General features: G+C 45.8%; 1 protein-coding gene across 2 annotated transcripts in view; it reads right to left on the bottom strand.

Moving 5' to 3' along the window:
* SCAF8 (SR-related CTD associated factor 8) overlaps positions 1–13,962 on the bottom strand; it is a 217,014-nt gene that overhangs the window by 63,650 nt on the left and 139,402 nt on the right. Inside the window, exon 21 of one of the 2 annotated variants that reach the window (XM_040238730.1) lies at positions 754–1,878. The exons of the other annotated variant lie outside the window; for it this stretch is intronic. The gene's annotated coding sequence lies outside the window, so the exon portion shown is untranslated. Of the gene's footprint in view, positions 1–753; positions 1,879–13,962 lie in introns of those variants that run through there. 2 annotated transcript variants of the gene reach the window in all.

Raw genomic sequence — 13,962 nt, 5'->3', positions numbered from 1 at the left:
TTCCCCTAATTGAAGAGTTCCAACATCACTCGCTCAAAATATGCACTAGAATGTCCACGTTTATCTCCCAATCCATGCTGTTCCTTTTGGGGGGAATGATGGTAGGCAGGAGATAGATGAATGGCGTATTTGCCAATTGCAAGTTTAGTTACAAAAGAAAAAAAGGAAAGGGATCTTTTCTTCTTACTTCCATATCAAATGCCGTAAAAGTGCCAAGCAAGGTCTAAGTCTTCTACACAGGCTCACGTGTTTGGGTTTCATTGGAGTTTCTTAATTTCTTACTATAATATTATGGAATACATAAAAATATACTCTAGCACACAACACATGGGGCAGAGCCAAACCAAAAAGATGTGACTGAAAAGCCCATAGCTGGATTGCCCACAGCCTTCTCCAGTTATCTACTTATTTAACAGAAAATATCAAAATATATTATAATGCATTTAATAGAAAATGTGGTATAATCAGAAACTGCAGAAAGCTAGGAGTCCTCAAGACTTATTTTTACTCTGTGTTGTAGAATGCATAATCTAAAAGCCCTTACCATTCAAAAATATCCCAGCCTTTCAGCAAAGAGAGAGTGATTGTTAACATACAGAAAACAACAGTGATTTGATGAAGACTGAAAGGCCTTAACTATGTGTATATCTATGTCAAGGTATACGGCCACACAAAGCGCTTGGCCGATAGGCAGAGACGAACCACGAAAGATGCGCTAAGCTACAAAGCAAAATAAACGACTACCAATCAAAATCCGTTTCAATTTTTATTATGAATGTCCAAAGTGACAGCATACTGTGAAAGTGTTAGGTTCTCATTGATTAAATGTCAAGAGACCACAGATACAGCATTCCAAGCACTTTAATTTGTGACAGAGCCAAAACAAGTAAAAGAATGATAAAAATATTCTTTTAAGTGTAAAGAGTGTTCATATTTCAAGTTTGTGGGTTTTTTTCAACCTCCCACCCCTTGCAGGTATTGTGAACTCTGATAATTTCCAAAACCCAGAACCTGGTCTGAATATTTGCAACAAACTTTTATAATCTCTGCCTGAATAAGAAGTGATTAAAAAACGTACTTATAAAGTATGTTTACAATACAATGGGATGACGCCCTTCCGTCCTCTCTCCCTAGGCTTCTCCCCTACCACCAGGTACCTGCTGTTCGTAAGATCAGGACACGAAAGCTGGGCTGAGATACCCGGAAGACTACATTGAACCTGGATTTTCTCAAAGCTGCATCTCTTTTCCTTTTTAATAGAAACTGAAGACGTTCAACGTTTGCGTGTCCAAGGAGATGACTAATAACGATGGATGAAAGCCACCAGTCAAGAACCACAGTTTTTGCACGTTGTGTTTAAGCAAAAAAGCCTTAGTTTACTACAGCTATGGTTCCAGTAATCTGTAGTTCCAACACAACATGACATTTTCTCCCTGAACAGTTTCCTTGCAATCTGTGCTTCTCATCACTGGTACAGGATGATGCTACAGCTGGAGTTTGTTGCCATTTATATTCCGAAAAACAAAAAAAATTCTGGTCCTGTGGAAGTGCATATTTCTTACAGATGCAATACTGTTCATCTGAGTGGATCCTCAAAAAGAACAATTATGGACTAGAAACTCATAGAGTTTGTGTTTAAAATTTATAAAATTAAACCTGCTCCAACAGGTAATACAGGGAGGCATGCTTGCAACCTCTGGATTCAATCAGAAACAATGTCTGAGAGCACAGAGCCTTCAATAGGTAACGGTGGGTTCCTTTTAACGCTTCCTTAAACAAGATCCGATGTGGTGCACATTGGAACTTTGAAGCACGTCTCATTTATGTCTACAAGGCCTGGGACACTGGAAGCTGCCAGGACTTCATTCATCATCTTGCCTGTTGACAAAAGGAACAATAACTGGTCATCACTGGTCAATGGAATAACTTTTTCTATTTTTTTCCAAGATAATTCCTAAAGAAGAGATGGAGTGAATAAAACAGCAAATGTTTCAATGTTTGATGAATTTCTGTGCTCTAAAATGCCATGTCTTTCTCCAGTGGAGCAGGAAGAACCAGGGTGTTCAGCTCTCTCCTCATGGGGAAATGGTTTAGGAGAGACCCCTGTCTTGGAGGTCAGTATGCCCAAGCTCCAGATGTGATTCTGCCAGTAACTAACAATGTCACCTAAACTTGCCAGGCCTTAGTTTTGTCACATGTAGACTAAGAGGACTTCAGTGGATGAAGTCTAAGAACAAAGCCACCAACTAACTTTTAGTGGGTCCATGTGGTCTTGCCCTCACAGGTCCTTAAACAGCAGAACCAGGTAGAACCATTTCAGTCTGTGGGCAATGAGTAGGCTTCAAAATATCTATGCCTGGGGTGCCTACCATCTTGGTTTAGATTGGTGATGAGAACCCAATGAACTACCAGGGAATTTTTCAACATATATGTTAACATCTGCAGTCAATTAAAATCTTCCTAAATGGTGATGTGAGGGGTGTAAAATTCTGGAAATACACATTTCCACATCTTTTATTGTCTTAAAATCTAAGAAGTATCTTTTTGTGTGTGTGTGTAACTACTGGTTTTCTTAAATTAAGAAACAGCTATGTAAAAGCTGAAAAATACATTAATAAATATAACAACATGGATGCATTCTGTAACAGCACAGTTGTTACTGTTGCAGTTGCTCAGTCTTGTCTGACTCTCAGTGGCCCCGTGGACTGTAACCTGCCAGGCTCCTCTGTCCATGGGATTTCCCAGGCAAGAATATTGGAGAGGGACTCCCCTGGTGGCCCAGTGGTGGGGAATCCTTGCAATGGGGGGAACGCAGTTTCAATCCCTGTTCTAGGAAGGTTCCACATGCTGCAGGGCAATTAAGCCTAAGTGCCATCTCTTGAAACAGCTAAATAAATAAATATTAAAAAAAAAAAAAGAATATAAGAATACTGGACTGGGATCTTTCCAACCCAGGGATTGTCTCCTGTGTCTTACATTGGCAGGCAGGTTCTTTACCACTGAGCCACCGGGGAAGTTCAGAAGCATAGTACCTAACCTAAAATCCAACTAGCTGGACTAGTTAAGTAAATATGTCAAATAAGTGTGCAAAGATATCCACACTAGTGAGCAGACATGGGACCCCAACACAGAAAGTCTGACCCTAACACTGATGCTTTTAACCGCTATGCAAACCACCTTCCCGCGCCTTGTCAAAACAATAGTGAACTAGGGCTAGAAAGGTGACTATGACTTTCACAGCTGTCCTAGGTTCAACCAGAAATCAGGTTCAATATTTGGAAATTTAGGACTATTAGTAACAAAATGAAAAGCTTCAGTAATTGAAAAACTGTATTTAGCGATTCTGATTTGATCTTTGTGTCTCTGTGGCTGATAAAACTTTGATGCTGAAACAACTGTTTATATCATTTTATACTATTATAGTATGTCATTACTACATTATACATATAGATGTATATAAATATATTAAGGTATCATGACATTATATGCATGACAAAAAAAAGCTCAATAATTTTTTTTTCATCTTTCTACTGTGGCTTTGGCGTAAGGGGAGATACCACTCTGTGAAATGTGTGAATGATTCACACAAAACTGGCATCGAGAGATCATCTACTGGATTATTCCAAGTATTTTGCTAATGAGTTTATCCTTCAAACACTGACTTAAAAGTTACTCAAGAAAGAAAAATGACAATGAAAATAAGCTACAAGTTCTAAAGGGACAGAGCCATGTTCTTAAATCTGGGTAAGATTTGCCAGATTGTAACACATAGGGTTGTTGTCCAGAGCAAATCAGCATTTGGAGAATAAAAGGCACAGAGGCCCACAGTGGGGAGCAAAAGGGAAAAAGACAAAATTCCTCAAGTGGTCCAGCGCGGACCCGTGAGAATGATCTAGTAACACACGCACATACATCTACACAGACTAAATTTCCGGGTCTCTTTGTTGCCAAGTAAGATAAATAAATATTTCTGTCTTAACAAACGAACTTGAAGTAAACAAACAGTGAGTGAAATTTATCATAGTGTTCTGGCAAGTATTTTCACGACCGTGGATTTCTGGGACGTGTTAGCATAGATCCTAAGCGTCTGACAATCGCTGCAAGAGCCTGTAACCCGATCCATCCTCTGGTGAAGGCGCAGATGAAAAGGGAAACATCAAGGAAGAGTACAGAGACCAGACGATGGCCACAGAGCTCATGTCTGGAGAGCGCTGTAGTTTTCAAAGCCCCTCCACATGGTGGGGAGCCCTGCTGACACAAGAGGTGGCTACAGTTTGAGGGCTAGGGACCTGCTTGGCTTAACATGGGTATGTGAGTCACCAAGTCACTGGGTGGGAGGACCAGCCCTTTCTCCTCCACGTGCCGCCTCTGGCTGGTAAGGCTGGTAACGCTGGTATCGATGGATGCACTACTTACTATTATTCGTCTCTTCTGCTCCTACAATTACGCCTCATAGACTGTCTCATAAACAACACCCTACAAAGTAGATCTAAGCGCCTCCACAAAGCAGCTGGGTTGGGAGAAGTGTGTTGCCCAGTGCCGTTTACAAAGCAGCCAGCAAACAGCAGAGCCAGAACTCAGAGCCTTGGCATCTGTGTTCCCCAGTTCCCGCTCATTTCCTGGCCACACCGCTGCGGTGCCCGCTGGACCACTGGGCAGAAGTGTCTACGCGTGCGATGCAGCCCCATCTTTACATGTCGAATCCAAAACAAGCTCCTGCATCTAAAACCTAATCACATCGACAGACACCGGCCACTCCAAAGACCAACCACCAAGAGACACTGCGGGCAGGTGGGCTTACTCCAAACTCCTTAAATAGAGAGTTTCTGTGAAGCACATTCTTGCTCGTTCGGGGATCACTCTTTACAGTTACCAGTGGGCTGCATGATCGCCCTTAACACTGGCTATAATTTCATAGAGTAGGAGGCCAAGCACCGTAGTTTTCAATGAGAATACGGTGCAAAGATTTTTTATTTATTTTTTTTAGTAAACTGAGAGACAGCAGTGCCTGGAGGTGTAAGTTATACCTGGAAAGTCACTGTAAAAGTCCTAGTAGTGTTAGCCACTCTCGTGTCCAACTCTTCGTGACTCCACGGACTGTAGCCTGCCAGGGTCCTCTGTCCATGGGATTCTCCAGGCAAGAGAACTGGAGTCGGTTGCCATTTCCTCCTCCAGGGGATCTTCCCAACCCAGGGATCGAACCAGGGTCTCCTACATTGCAGGCAGATTCTTTACCATCTGAGCTTCTGTAGCTCAAGCTGCCATAAATGATGTATTTGCTGCAACTGTCCTTAATTTTGAAATGCAGTCTTTTATAAACCGGGCACAATGAAGGTGAGCTGACTGGGAGGCCACCCTCACCCAGCAGGAACTCACTGGGGGTCCATGGGTTTCAGGTCACTCACATAGGCAAATGAGGTCTTGCCTATGTGAGTCCAGGTCTTGGGTATGTGAGTCCAAGTCCAGGTCTTAATCTGTGCAAACAGCCTGGCAAACTCATTAATGCCATGATGCATACTAGCAAGGAGGTGAAATAACCTCGCAAAGACGACACAGCTACATAGTGGCCGAGACTGACTTTCAAGTTACGTGGGTGTTGCCCCCAATTACCTGCCTTTCCACTCCCAATTACCTGCCTTTCCACTCCCAATTACCTGCCTTTCCACTCATACCTCATACAGGCTGCATCCCCCACATACCTGAGCTCCACACAGTGCATGGCCACCCCGTACCAGGGCCCATGGGTCATGAGGCTGCCAAGGGACCAGCCCTGCAGGGAGGCCCAGGGCTCCCAAAGCAGCCACACCCTTTCTTACTCATGGAAACCCGGCTCTGGAACTAGGGGCCAAGCTTCCATGAATGCAGGGCCGCAGAATGATTGGGGGGGCGGGGGGAGGACAAGCAGGAATAACCACAGGTGGGCCAACGGCACAGAGAAACAGGAATTAGGTCAACTTCAGTGTCGAGGCTTCTGTTCTATTTCCCATTTTTTCCTCCTTAAGTAAATGTGATCTGTGCTGCTAGTGGTGAAGAACCCACCTGCCAATGAGGGAGACTTTAAGAGATGCCAGTTGGATCCCTGGGTCAGGAAGATCCCCTGGAGAAGGAAATGGCAACCCAATCCACTGTTCTTGCCTAGAGAATCTCATGGACAGAGGAGCCTGGCGGGCTGCAGCCCACAGGATTACAAGAGTTGGACACGACTGAAGTGAGTTAGCACACAGGATTCCAAATGACCTATTAACAGCAACAAGTCACTTCTCTATAAATTACAGTCGAGAAACAGCATCTACAACAGAGGCTCTGAGACCTTCATTTCTTCCCCCAGTAAAGCTCTCATCAGAGCAGCGCAGTGATCAGCCAAGCTGGCGCACTGGAATCCACCGCCCTGTCTGCTGTTCTCCCCAAGAGGAGGAGGCACGTGATCGTGAAACCAGGGGACAGAAAACCTACCCAGGAAGTGCTGTCCTGGCACCGATGCTCATGGCTTAACCACCAGGGGGCTAAATAAGGAGGCGATGGAGCAAAACCAAGAAAACCAGGCCCTTTGAAAAGATCCTCAGATCCAGGCCTCAGCCAGCCTGCCCTGCCACGCTGAAGGGAAGGTGCCAGAGTTATTCAGGGATGCCAGGCCCCCATCTGCCTCATCCAGCTGATCCACTTGGTCAGCCCATATGGGAACAGGATGGCTGGCTCAGATCTAAAAGGAGCAGTGTGTGCAGACATGTTCTAACATAATTTGCTAAATGTTTTATTGGTCTGTAGTTAAAAACCTACTAAAAACGTGTGGAGCCGCACACGTCCTACTAGGTTAGAACAGTATGAAGTCAGGGCTCCCCAAGAACCAAGCATAAGAATAATTAAAATAAAAGATAAATAAAACGACTTCCTATTAGAGAAGTTCATTCCTATGGCGGGATATGCAGGGCTCCTCTCTTAAACTGAGATCACGTTTTGCTTCACGTGTCATGCCCACACATGTTCCATGCATACAAAGTTTTTGGATTCCCCAGAGAAGCTTCTTAATTCCAATGTGATGGAAAGAAGGATCATATATATTAGCACTAAAACAGACCCTGGGAAAGGCAGGGCACAAAATTTTTGAACATTAGAAATCTGAAGCGCAGGGGTTTCACACTGGCCCATGGGCACACAAAGGCTGGGAATCTAGACAATGCTCAGATTTCCTGTCCTTCCATACCCTGTGTACCCCACAATGTTTGTCATTCATTTAAATCAAGTCTCTCAGATACTAAATCCTGAAAAACTGTGCCACTTGGCATGGATGACCCAAATATAACACAGACTTTTGAATGATCCAACTATAACAGAGACTTCTGCACCATCACAGACGGACTGAGCTGTTGCAAACAGTGCTGAAATCCAACTTTCTGGGAGCTGGCAGGCGGGAGGCACAGGGTCCCTGGCCCCAGGGTCTGGCAGAACCCTCCAGGGAGCTCACTTATGGCAAGGCGGCTCAGAATTCTGGTTTAAAGTGTGTCCTTTGGAACCTGACACTTGGCCTGGAAGCTCTGAAGCTGCTCTCCACTGAAAATGCAGTCCCTGGGCAAGTTCCTCAGCTACTGAGAGTTTCAACTGTAAAATGGAGATTCCTGCCCAGCAGCCAGGCTAACCGTGGGGAGGGCATGCGGGGCTGCATTGGAAGTGTCCATCACAGAGGAGGCAGGAAGGGCGGGGAGTCTCCCTTCTGCCAGCTACGTTCTCAGGGAACCGCCATCCTGTCTGCCATCCCCTCTGTGTGGCATGCTCTTCACCCTTCTCCACCTGACGGTGCTTAGGCAGCCATCGCAAACACTCTACCTGACGGCTGCCTCCCTGGAAGGTTCTCCATCGGCCGAGGCCCCCAGGTCCACAACCCTGGCAGAGCCTTGGTCTGATCATCATCTTCTCCCTCCTTGTCTGCACTACGAGCACCTCTGTGATTGACTGAAGAAGTGAAAGAGGCCTGCTCCCTTTCGCCTTGCTCGTGGAGGCAGCAGTGATTCTATCACACGCTCCGCGCTGCTCTGGCCACAACAAAGTCAGGACCCTTCCCTTCTCCACCTGCTCCCATCAGCCAAACTGTTCATTAGCCTCCTTTTTCCTCCACCTCCCAACGTTCTCCCCACCACATCTTTCTCTCTCCCTGGGCCACTCCTACTCAGAGAATCACCACAAACCAACAAGGAATCGGCACGTATACTACTTCACTTAGCTGTCCAGAAAAACGAACACAACACTGTAAAGCTACTATACTCCAGTAAAAATTAATTAAAAGCAACAAGGAATCAGGAGTTCTATATATTTCAAGTTAAAGCTGATGCCCTTGCTGAGCTACAAGAAAAAGAAAAACAAATTCTGTTAATAGCTGACATATGACAAGTCTGCACTTTGACCCCCTGAGCTTTGGGACAGCGGGTAGGACAGACACAGCAGAGGAAGGAGAAAGAGGAAAAGAGAGGGCTGTCAAAGGCGCCCGTGCACCGCTGGGTGTGTGGGCTCTGGGTGAGCGGGGCCAAGGCCAGTCTTTGCTGCTGTGAAATCTCGACTCCTCAGCCCGGAGCTTCTCAATGGATGTTCAACATTGAATGAAGGGCTGCATGAACATAAGGGAAAGAAGTCCACACAGTCATCCTGGAAGCACAGTGTCTACCAGCTAAACCTTTAATCATTCTAGACAACTTATATAAAACCGTCCTATGACATTCATTCCGTTGGCAGTAGAATCAGCTCAACTGCTTGGAAGCCCGTAGGCTGGGGGCTGACGCTAAATGCTTATGAATTTTACACAACAGCTTGCTCAACACGTCACTCCTGCTAGCTTAAAGGTTAAAAGGTTTTGACATTCTTTTCCCCAAGAAGAGATACTGTGAGATTAATGAGCGGCAGGTCACATGATGCAACCACCCTCATTGTTAACTTTTTCATCTTCAAACTAGTAGGATGTATTCTTCCCCTCCCCGAGTCTAGAGCAAAAACTATTGACATGTATATATCTACTAGTAAAACTGAACCCATCAGATAAAAAATTTTACCAATTGAAAAAAGTTAATTTTAAAAGACTTTCAACATTTTTTACCAGCATGCCAGCTCTAGGTATAACGTATGCTCCAGAAAGATGGGACCTTAATTACATCTTATTTTTAGAGTACTGGAAGAAGCTGCTGTTCAAAGAAATCCTCCTGTTCATCTTTTATAGGGCAAAGGAACTTTTGAAAAGTGAACAATCATCCATTTAAAAAATTTTCAAGTTTCACATGTCCAGTTTGCTTGAGGCAAATTCAATCTGGTGCCCTCAGCTGTCCGACAATTGGACAGACTAGACGGCCACCCAGCTGAGCAGATGCTTTTCTTCTTTGTTTTAATTTGCAAACTAGATTAGTGGAAGCGAATTGGCGTGACTTAGTCAACGACATGATGAGCCCCTCACTTTCCTTGGATGCCAGAACATATGAACCCAGGAAAGGTGGCCATGGAGATTCTCAGGACAGGAACACCCAACTCCCAGCCCCAAGGCTGAAGGGGAGAGGCAGCTGAAAAAAGCACACCTGGGACCCCACCTGGCCTCCTACACAGGCTGACCCTCTGAGTGGGCTCAGCTGCCCTCCTTGAGGTCTTTACTTTGCATGCATGCATATGCTTTATTTGGAGAAGGCAATGGCTACCCACTCCAGTATTCTTGCCTGGAAAATCCCAGACGGAGGAGCCTGGTAGGCTACAGTCCTTGGGGTTGCACAGAGTCAGACATGACTGAGTGACTTCACTTCACTTTCTATACGCTTTATCTCCTTACCCAGAATCAACATTTAAAATCAGGAATTGGCTGTTTCAAAGCATCACCAGGAAAAGTGAAATAAAATTAAAGAAAGAAGAAAAAACTCTTACTCCTCATGTGTATTTGGAGGGGCATAACTAGAAACTCGCCTGCAGGAGGGCATGGCAACCCACTCCAGTATCCTTGCCTGGAGAATCCCATGGACGGAAGAACCTGGTGGGCTGCAGTCCACAGGGTAGCCATGAGTCAGGCATGACTGAAGCGACTGAGCATGCACGCACGCAACTAGAAAGTGGGGCTTCCCTGGTGGCTCAGCAGTGAAGAAGTCACCTGCCAACGCAGGGGGTACAGGTTTGATCCCTGGGTTGGGACATCCTCCTAGAGAAGGAAATAGCTACTCACTCCAGTATTCTTGCCTGGAGAATCCCATGGACGGAGGAGTTTGGTGGGCTACAGTCCTTGGGATCACAAAGAGTCGGACACAACTTAGCAACTAAACAACAACTAGAAACTGCTTTCATGCCTACTTTGATAGGTTATCTCAGTTACATCTGTCTGTTTTCATTTCAATCTCTCTCACGAGCTCTTAAAATGATTAAGACAGGAAGTGGGGCTCCACAGCCACAGAGGAGGCAGGAAAGGCAACCACTCGGGTCACATTACACTTCAACCCCCAGAGCAGAGAGGAGCCACTGAGACCCCCACCAGCTAGTCCACACCCAATCCACACCAACCTGGGCCTGGGGTCCCCTCAGCGTCTCAAGTCATGACTCTGAGGCTAGGGAGAAACAGGACACTTGAACTGCATGTCGGTTTTTTTGGTTTGTTTGTAACAGAAGAGCAGTTTTCAGGAAGGCACAGTGTCTTATTTTGACAAGCTCACAGAGATTTTCAAACATGACCCAAGATAATGAGCCACTAACAGACATTCTTTGTCTACAAACACAGCACGGTCTCAGGAGCGTTTGTGTTGGCCTGGGCAGATCTGAAAGCACTGGAGAAAGGGAGGTGATTGTTTTTGAAAGCTGCACGGCTTTCCATAATCATACTCAGAAGTCCAGGATCTGGGATAAGGACATCCCTTGACCTGCAGTGCTTGAGAGCTGACGTGTACCCCACCAGAGACCCCTCGTGTGCTCATCAGGGGGTGTGACATGGACACTCTCAGGACACGTCTCACAATATGGGACCTATGGCATCCACATTCCATCCAGTTGTCCAGAGTCCTGGGCCTTTCCACAGAAGACCTCAGACATTGGTGATGGCACATTTCGGCAAAGCCCCCAAATTACAAGTCTCATGATCATATATAATTTACCCCTAAGGCAGGTATGTAGTGACGAGTAGAAAAAAGCTGAACGGGGAAACGGTGACTGCAGTCCCCAGAGCCTACTCAACACCTGAGGCACATGGCCACCCACCTGCCTTGCGGTCACGGCTGCTCACACCTGTGTCTTAGCAAAACAACAGATTATAACAGCCTATAAGTCGGCCTGGAACAGCCAAAACCAGACACGTTAGAGCCAAGGAACCCCGGAGTTAGCCTGTAACTCATCTCCATGAGAGTCCGTCGAGTGAGATGGACTAGTGGAAACCAGTACTAGTAGAAAACTGAATAGAAGTCAGGTTTTCCCCATCCCTGAGGGGGACCCTGCAGACCTCTGCCCCATGGACAGAGTCTGAAAAGACACAGACCTAATGTATACAGCTTTTGTGTGGAAAGCCTTGTGCTGAAATGATTTTAAGCACTACCAATGAGTCAGGCTAAATGAGGGGTGCTCCAGATACCACCTCTTCTGGGTCCACACGAGAACTCCCTGGAAAGAAACTCCCTACAGTGAACCCTACTTCCTATCAACTCAGGGGCCATCTTCCTGATTGATGTCTAAGGCCCTTCGAGATTTCTTAAGACCTCTGAAGAGCCAGATTCTTGTCAACATCAAGCATGACATTTTGGGAAACTGAAATGTTGCCCTGGGAACGGATCCCTCTCTGCAATTATAATGGGTGTTGAAGGAAAGCTTGATCTGCACTACAAATAATAATTCAAGATGAAATAACCTCTTCCATCCAGTGTTAGTCACAATACAAATATCAGGGTTTACACAAGCTGATCCTAAATCACCTCTTTCTCTTTAAGTATCTCCCTCCTTTCCCCCAATCACGCATACACTGAGAAAGCGGTCACTGAAAACTTCCAAGTTGTAGGTACATTTATCATTTGTATACGATGGGTAAAGGAACTATGAAAGTAAATGAATTCTTGTGGCCCCTGAGGAACAACGGCACTTAGCCAGCCCTGTTGACAATGATGGATACAAAGCAGAGTAAACCTGATTGAAAGTTAGGATAGGGCTCAGTGTTCTTCACCTAAGTGGCTTGGCTGGGAGACAGGAGAACTAAAAACCAAACTCTAACAGGTCCCAGGACAATCTGAGCAGAGTCCTGACTATCGACTATTTATAAGAAAGTATTACACAATAAGAAAATGATGTCCGTTTTGAGACGGCCAATTTCATGAGATTGCAATTCAGTTGTCTCGTTACATTTTCAAAAGAAGTTACTACTTATTTTCAAACGACTCGCCACAAAACACATCCAAACACCTGCATCCTCTCTGGCAATTTCCGAGAAAATATTCCTGCCTCTTTGGAACAACCTTGCCCGAATTAGTTAATTCTTTTCCTCCAATGATTGCTTGAACTTGGCAAGCCTTCGTAAACCCTGGCAAGGGAGCCAAGCTGGGTTTGTAAACCCTTCCCATGGCAGTGAGGAGGGGAGGAAATGCGGGTCTGTGTCACCTGCGCCCACGGCCCGGGCTTCCCAGGTGGCTCGGTGGTAAAGAACCCACCTGCCAACGCAGGAGACGAAAGAGACACAGGTTCGATCCCTAGGTCGGGAGGATTCCCTGGAGAAGGAAACGGCAACCCGCTTTGCCTGGGAGATCCCACGGACAGAGAAGCCTCAAGGGCTCCAGTCCATGGGGTCGCAAAAGTCAGATAAGGCTGAACACACAGGCATATGCCAGGTGTGAGGTGGGGGCTGGACCTTGGTCCTTCTCTTGACCTTCTAGCAGCTGCCATGGACCTAACGATCAGCTCCTAGAGACCTCAGCTCGTGTTGCTACGGTGAGGTGGAGCCCACCCTTAATGAGTCCAGTCTCTTCCCTGGGATGTTTCCTCCATAGAGGACTGCATTTCAACCCAACAAGGGACTGTGTGGTAGCTAATGCTTTAAGTACAGGTCAAGTGCCAGGGATCTTCTGCCGGGCGGTCAGATGAACCCAGCCTGATAAAGCCTTTCTCTGCACTGATGACCCACGGTTGGGTTTGTGATGCCAGTGAAGCACATGTGAGCCAATCATCTGGAGAAGATTTGCTTGCCAAAAATTTTGTCAAAATTTCTGGCTTTCCTTCTTTCTGGAACTAGGACAAATTTCGATTTTTTTTAATTTAATTTCTATAATTCACTCCTTGGAATGTCTCTGAGGATGCTTAACAGAATGTCACTGTAAGTAGCTAGACTTATACCAACACATCAGAACAGGGTCACGACACAGGACAAGGACGTAAAACCAGGACGTCCCAGGCAACACGACGGGCGTTCACAATGCCAATTTCATTTGCCTTATACTCAAAGTAACCACGCTTCAGGGCTCTCAACACTGCTAACGATAGGGGCTTCCCTGGTGGCTCAGTGGTGAAGAATCCGCTTGCCAGGGCAGGAGACGCGGTTTGATTCCGCATCTGGGAAGACCCCACATGCCTCGGAGCAACCGAGCCCACACACCGCAACTACTGAATCGGGTGAGCCCCCGAGTCTGTGCTCTGCGACAGAAGTCACCGCAACACAGAGCGCCCCCTGCTGGCTGCAACTAGAGGCAGCCCCATGGAGCAACGGAGACCCAGCACAGCCCAAGATAAATGAATTACAAAAAGAGTGCTCACGGTAGATACTTAAAGGACCCAAATAAATATGTCTGTCCACTTATCTCTTTAGAAGAAATGAAGCTGAGCGACATTTTGATAGTTTGTGGTAGTATATTAGAGGTTTTTCTTATTTTTTTTTAAATTCACATCAATACTCGATTACATTCTGAAAAACTACTTTACATTTAAAAACTATCCCAATGGGCACTAAGGCATATTCTTTGTTTTTGGTTTATTTCAACTGTGCCTCGGGCCGCT

Source organism: Oryx dammah, unplaced genomic scaffold (genome assembly GCF_014754425.2).
Source record: "Oryx dammah isolate SB20612 unplaced genomic scaffold, SCBI_Odam_1.1 HiC_scaffold_4, whole genome shotgun sequence".
Taxonomy (NCBI): domain Eukaryota; kingdom Metazoa; phylum Chordata; class Mammalia; order Artiodactyla; family Bovidae; genus Oryx; species Oryx dammah.
This window is presented reverse-complemented; position numbering and strand designations above follow the sequence as displayed.